The sequence below is a fragment of the Parasteatoda tepidariorum genome, chromosome 2 (assembly GCF_982258835.1).
Source record: "Parasteatoda tepidariorum strain Cologne lab strain chromosome 2, Ptep-v5.0, whole genome shotgun sequence".
Lineage (NCBI taxonomy): Eukaryota > Metazoa > Arthropoda > Arachnida > Araneae > Theridiidae > Parasteatoda > Parasteatoda tepidariorum.
The window spans coordinates 102,392,897-102,399,500 of NC_141756.1; positions in this window are offsets into that span (position 1 = coordinate 102,392,897).

Below are 6,604 nucleotides of genomic sequence, written 5' to 3' on the forward strand. Positions count from 1 at the left end.
TACATCCGTCGTTGCTTTATTTGTGTACTCTCCAATTATATTTTTGTTTGTAAGTTAATGAATAAAAAACAAAGCAGTTGTTGCCGAGAGATACGGTGGTTGGTCAAAAACATAAATCAGGGTCAATTTTTTCCTAGTGTTATCCAAGGGTGGATAACTGACATATCAGACGTAGAAAGGATATTCTAATTTAGAAGATTCCCACAAATCAGTTTCAATTTGATTTGTTCATTTATCGAACCCTAACAGCTGTTTGTGTAAACAAACCATCATTTGCTTGTAGAAAAATTCTTTAACCTATAACCTTTTAGGCTTAATTTTTTACTAAGTTAATAAACCATTTTCTCATAGCTCACGGAAATACGCTTTCTAGTTTTTTTATGATGGTGAGAATGCTTTTACTGCATCATGATCATAACCTGTTTTTTCACAAATTTAGTCTCTTGTGCTTTGGTCCTAATGATAACCTATGGATTGGATGCTCCTTACATGTCAGCTGTTCTAGCTTGTTATGAAGCAACAAGCTCATATTTGTAAATTTAAGTAGTAGTTAATTTACGTCGCACTAGAACTGAACAATGGGTGATGGTCTGGAAAACATCCCTAAGGATGATCCGAAGACAAGCCATCACAATTTTGATCCTCTGCAGAGGGGATGGCACCCCCGCTTCGGTAGCCCAACGATCTGCACGTGAAGTCGAGCACTATACGATGGAACAGATCAGCGAGGACCAATACCACACACCCTGATCCAAGTGGTCACGCACCCGCAGCTAGTGAGGCTTGACTTCGGTGATCTGCTTAACGATCAGTCCGCTGTGGGACCGTAAATTTAAGAATTACTCATTTGTTTCTAATTTCTATTTCTGAAACAAAAAAACTAGTTTCACATTAGTAAGTCACCATATTTGGAATTGGAGAAATCTTTTAGCCAAAACTTTATTTTGTAACACTATTTTTTAAGGAAAGATTGCTAGTTATAGACCTTATTAGCATAGAACTACAAGTATAGAAACTATCTTGTAATTTTTTACTTATATATTAAAAAAAAAAATTCAAGCTCTTTGTTTTCAGGAGAGGGGGAAAAAAACTGTACTACATTTGTTAAATGATAAGAAGTTATCAGTAAACATAAAAATAGAAAACGTGGCACTGGTGTCAAAATAGATTAAATATACTATAATAAAATGATTAAGAAAATTTAGCAGCTTAAATAATATAAGTATTATCGACATTAATTATCAGAACTGCAATTATAAATCTAAATACCATCTAATAGTGCAATAAAAAAAAAGCGTTGATTGTAATGAATTTTTTTTAGCATATTTCTTTGTGAATTGGTATTATTAATTCATGCAAAGAAACTATATAAAAAAAATGTGGGGTCATAAAACCTGCCTTCTGGAGTATTTTACTACACACTCTCAATATTTCAAAAAATGGTATGAAGGTATCAACTGCCATGGAGGGAAAATGTAATTGCCATCATATCACCAGAAGCTATTCTATGCTTATCTTCCTGGTGAATTCGTTTGAGACATTAACAAAGAGTTAAAAAGGAAAAACATTTAAATACTTCAAATTTTTATTTTTACAGCATCTGGGTAATCCCACTAGCACAAAGCCAAGAATGTGTAGAGAAAAATGACAAGATTTTGTTAAACATTTACATCATGAGGATAATAGTTGGAATGGTCTACTTTCCATGGTGACATTAGATTGTTATTTTATTTCATCACCATCATTGAACAGTTGCCCAATTTTTGCGTTTACGACTACTGGATCAAGTATTGGGAGAAATTAGTCTTACATGGAGAAGAAAACCTCCCACGGTTAGCCTGACAGCAAAGGGGACCTATCACTGAGTATTTTACGCCCGCACCGAGGTCGGTGCAAGCTGGATGCGGAATTCGTATCGATCAGTCGACCGAGATTCGAACCCGGTTTCACCTCATTAGAAGGCGAATGCTCTATGTAGGGTATGTGCTACATTTTAGATTTTCAAATTCATGACTTTCCATGATTAATTCCTAGAATTTTTCATGACTTAACGAAGTTACTATTTTCTTTGACAAAAACGCAATAAATTTAAAAAAGCATTATAATCACATTCATTGAAATGATAGGTATAACCAAAACTGGTATACTCTGCAGCTTCATATTTATAGATTTTAAATTTAAAAAACACAGTCAAGAAAGAGTTGAAGCAATGAATGAAATAGCTAAAAAAAAATACAAAAGCAAATAATTTTTTTTCTGCAGAATTACATTCTAAAGATTCTTTTCTTGTTCATCGGAAAGGAAAGAAATACTCCTGATTTTTCTGTTCTCATTTCGGAATAAAAAAAAATCGCCAGTGACTGGCTTGCTTCAGCTAGAATTTTAAATTGATACAAATATTTTTTTCTTTCATTTTTTGAAAGAACAGCATCATTTTTAAGGAACACGATACAAACATTTTATATTTTAGTCAAATATGACTCTGAGTGGGGATTTTGAAATAAATTCAGATATTCGGAACACCATGAAAGTAGGGAGTAAATTCCATTTTAAAAATTAGATTTTTCTGCGACCTAAATCTATGACAAATTTTGTTCAATACTTAAATTCATGACTTTCCAGGTGCGCTGATATGGTCACATGAGATGTAAAAGCGCTTTCTGTGCATGAAACAGATGTGCTCATGGAAGATGAAAGGAGCCAACCAGCAGTTGTTTGAGATTCCAAGCAGGTTAGAGTATATGAAGGCATGGGAAATGGGTAAAAATTAAAAAACACAAAATCAGTGACACTATGTCACAGCACCAATATAAAAAATATATTGTAAACTCAATAGTCTTATACCAGCTTTACTTGGTCTGGATTGTTGGGAAACAAAGTAAATAATGCAAAATGTTTTTAGTAAAATTTTTATTACAATTCGTGAATATAGTTAACAATCTAGAAAGTGAAAATTTTAGCAAACAAGTTTATCTTCAGAAATCGTATTAAAAATAAATTTTATTGAAATTTCACAACTGTAAAAACATTAAAATACATTTTAAAAATTATTTTTTGTTAAAAACTCTATTTTTTCCTTATAGGGTGACCATTACGTTAGAGTATAAGGAAAATGGATACAACATTTTGAACAAAGCTAGAAAATTTTCAATGTCATAACTATGGATGCATTGAAAAACCATTTGATGTAATAGTAAATATCAAAAACTTGTAAATAAGAACAGAAGAAATTTGAACCTAATTTCTATTTTGTTTTTAAAAAAGGTTAATTTATATATATATATATATATATATATATATATACAGACGTGCCAACCTAGCAAAATTAACATTCAGGAGTTTCCCTAACAAGAATTCAGGAGATTTCAGGAGGGGTAAAAAATGGTGCATGGTATGCAACATTTAGCACTTCTAAGGAATTTTAAGTAAAAAATTTATTAAATATAAGAATGCAAGAAATTTTACACACTAATAGAGCAATAATTGTTAACAAAATATTAAATAGAAATAAAATAATTAAACACAGATTTAGCAACACAAAACTATATTAGGTAGATACTCTTTAAATAAATACCATTTCCTTAATAAAACATTATTCAAAAACCCTTGACACTGTAATAAAAATGCACAAAAACTTTTAAAAAATAAACAAATTGAATAACTATTTTATTTTAAAAAACCAATTCAATACTAATGTATAAAAATACTAATGTCTGTACAATAAAGAACCAATTATCCAGGATGCTCGGGACCATCGCTATCCCGGATGTCTTAATTTCCCCGTTTCCTGGATCGACAAAAAAGTGTCGTTAATCGATGTTTTATCAAACCCAAATTACAAGGAAAAAATGTAAACACCTTTTAAAGTAAGAGAAAAAAGAAAAGCACTCCTAAATCTAAGAAGGAAAAAAATTGTAGAAAAATAAAATTTAAAAGAATAAAAAAATTTGCTAGTTTAGACAAGAAAAACAAGTTTAAAAAATAATTACGATTCCTAAATCAACTAATAAACAAAATCAATGATTAAATAACGCAATATATTTCATGGGGGGGGGGCGAAAATAAAAGGAAAACCTATTAATCTAAATAAAAACACTTGAAAATTATCGAACCGAAACGATAGTTAAAAAACGGCACTAGCATAAATATTAAAACCTAGACCAAGGCAAGATCAACGGACTTTAAAAAAAAATAAAAAACTAATGAAAAAATTTGGTAATACAAATAATTTTATTGAGTGCAAAATTTATCATGAAAAAAAAAAAAAGTAAAAAAAGAAAGTGGAATCAGAAAAACGAAACTGCAATCTGCTTCATAAAATAATTGTATGCTTAAATTAATAAACAATTCTCCTTTTTTTTTTATTTTTATAAAAACGCGATTTTTAATTAAAGCAGGTGTGATTCCACATCAAGAAACACTTGCGAATGATACCGCACTTCCAAAGAATCAGAATTTATTCAAAAGAAAAACATTTTATTTTCATTAATCGATGTCAAATAGATAAATATATTTTTCTCTTTCATCTTCTGTTCACTGATATGCATGTGCAATGCATTTTCTCCACCCCCTCGTAAATCAAACAGCAAACGAAATCATCATGCCACTCCTTTGAGTTTAACGACCTAAAAGAGAATAAAGATCTAAAATCTTCAAGGTCGCGGAAGAAATGACGTTTCTCTGGGTAAACGGGGGGAAAAAATTCTTCCCTTCCTCACATTTTCCTCTACTCAACTTCAAGGATTAGTCCAGTTTCCGCTTTTTTTTTCATATCGTTTTAGTTCAAAATGGCGGGAGAACCGAGCAAATTTTTTTTCCGGATTATCTGGATACCAGATAAATGGTTCTCTACTGTATGCATGAAAAAAAGAGTTGCAGACTTAGCTCTCCGCAATTAAGTCTTGCTAAAGTCATTGGTACATGATTTGTTGAAATTGATCCATACTTCCGTTTCGACTTAAGACATCCTTGAAAAATTTTTTTTAAATATACGAAGACTAAACGAATAATTGATATCACGTTGCTAGTTTACGAGCTTGTTGCCAACCGTGGAAAAATACGCATTAAAAACTATAAAAACAGCAAGATACAATATCAATTCCAACTATCGAGAGTACGAGTTTCCCCACTCCTGAACGGACGTCACTCGATAACGACATGTGACGTCATTGCATTCAACTCCACACGAAAGAAGAGGAAGATTTCACCCGCCCCCAGTGTAAGGGGGCGGGTGAAATAGGAGTGTTAAGAGGTAACGTTGAAGAGGGGGGAAAATAAAGCATGTTCAGCTACGCTTCAGGCAGATGGTAGTTTGATAAGAGGGGATGGAATTCAAGCTGAAAGAAAAACTTTCTTTCGCGGAAAAATTAGGTAATTTTGAGTTTGGCCGTCGATCGCAGTAAAATTCGGGAGTTTTTCAAATCAATTCCGGAGGGCGGGAGAATAACTCAAAATTCGGGAGACTCCCGCAAAATGCGGGAGAGTTGGCACGTCTGTATATATATATATATATATATATATATATATATATATAAAATAGTTTAATGAATGCAAATACAGTGGTTCAGTTTAACTAAGTTTGATTATTGCTTAATTTTTTTACTCTACTCATTCAAAAAACATTCCTAACAGAACGAAAACATTTTTAAACATTCAAAAAAGGACGAAATTTTTTTTTTTTTTAAAACAAGAAATAGTTAATACAATAGGAACACAAAATGATTTTTTTACATTGCCAAGACGATTATTGTTTTAACATCCTTTTAAAGTAGGATTTACCTTTTAAAGGACAATCAAGGTGCGTAGCCAAATCTTTCAACAAAAAATAAGCACCTTTAAAGTACTTTTTAAGCACACAAAAAATATTTTTAAGCACTATATAGATTAACAAAATGAAAAATAGCTTTCAAACTTTACACGATCATGATAAAATAACTAGTTTCTAACAAAGAATTCTTTTCTTGATGTTATCAGCCAAGATAAAAAGATCGAGATTTTTCAGTTCAATTTCAGAGGGTGGAAATGAAGTCTGAAATTGAGGATATCTTGCAAAATGCAGCAGAGTTGCACATGAGAGTGCAAAAATCTCACCGAACCCAGCTCAGTAGACGCACATGCAGACTCCCAAGTATTTCATCAAATATGATTGGGGTGCTATCATACGTTGCGGGCCGACGGTACGCCGAAATGGATTGTTGTTGAATAGAAGAAAGTTTGCATTGTATGCATCAAAAATCAACACGGTTAGGGAAGAAATCTTCTTTTCAAAAAGAAAAAAAATTAAGCACTTTTTAAAAACACCTCAAGAAAAAAGCACCTTTAATCACTTTTTAAAAGTGCTATGCTCCATGACAATATATATAAGAGTGAAAGTAAGAGAGGGAAACTCATATTTACAAATTCAAGCCAGTTAAACATATATACACAGCTGCAAATATGGATAGGAAAAAAATCCAGTAAATTTCATGGAATAATATAAATTTCATAATAATAATTGCATAATATACTAAATATTTGACCATGCGGGGAATTTTAGGTATTTTTTTAGTCATCAAAATACAAAAACTTAATTAAACTTATATTTGTAAAAGGCCTGCAATATTTT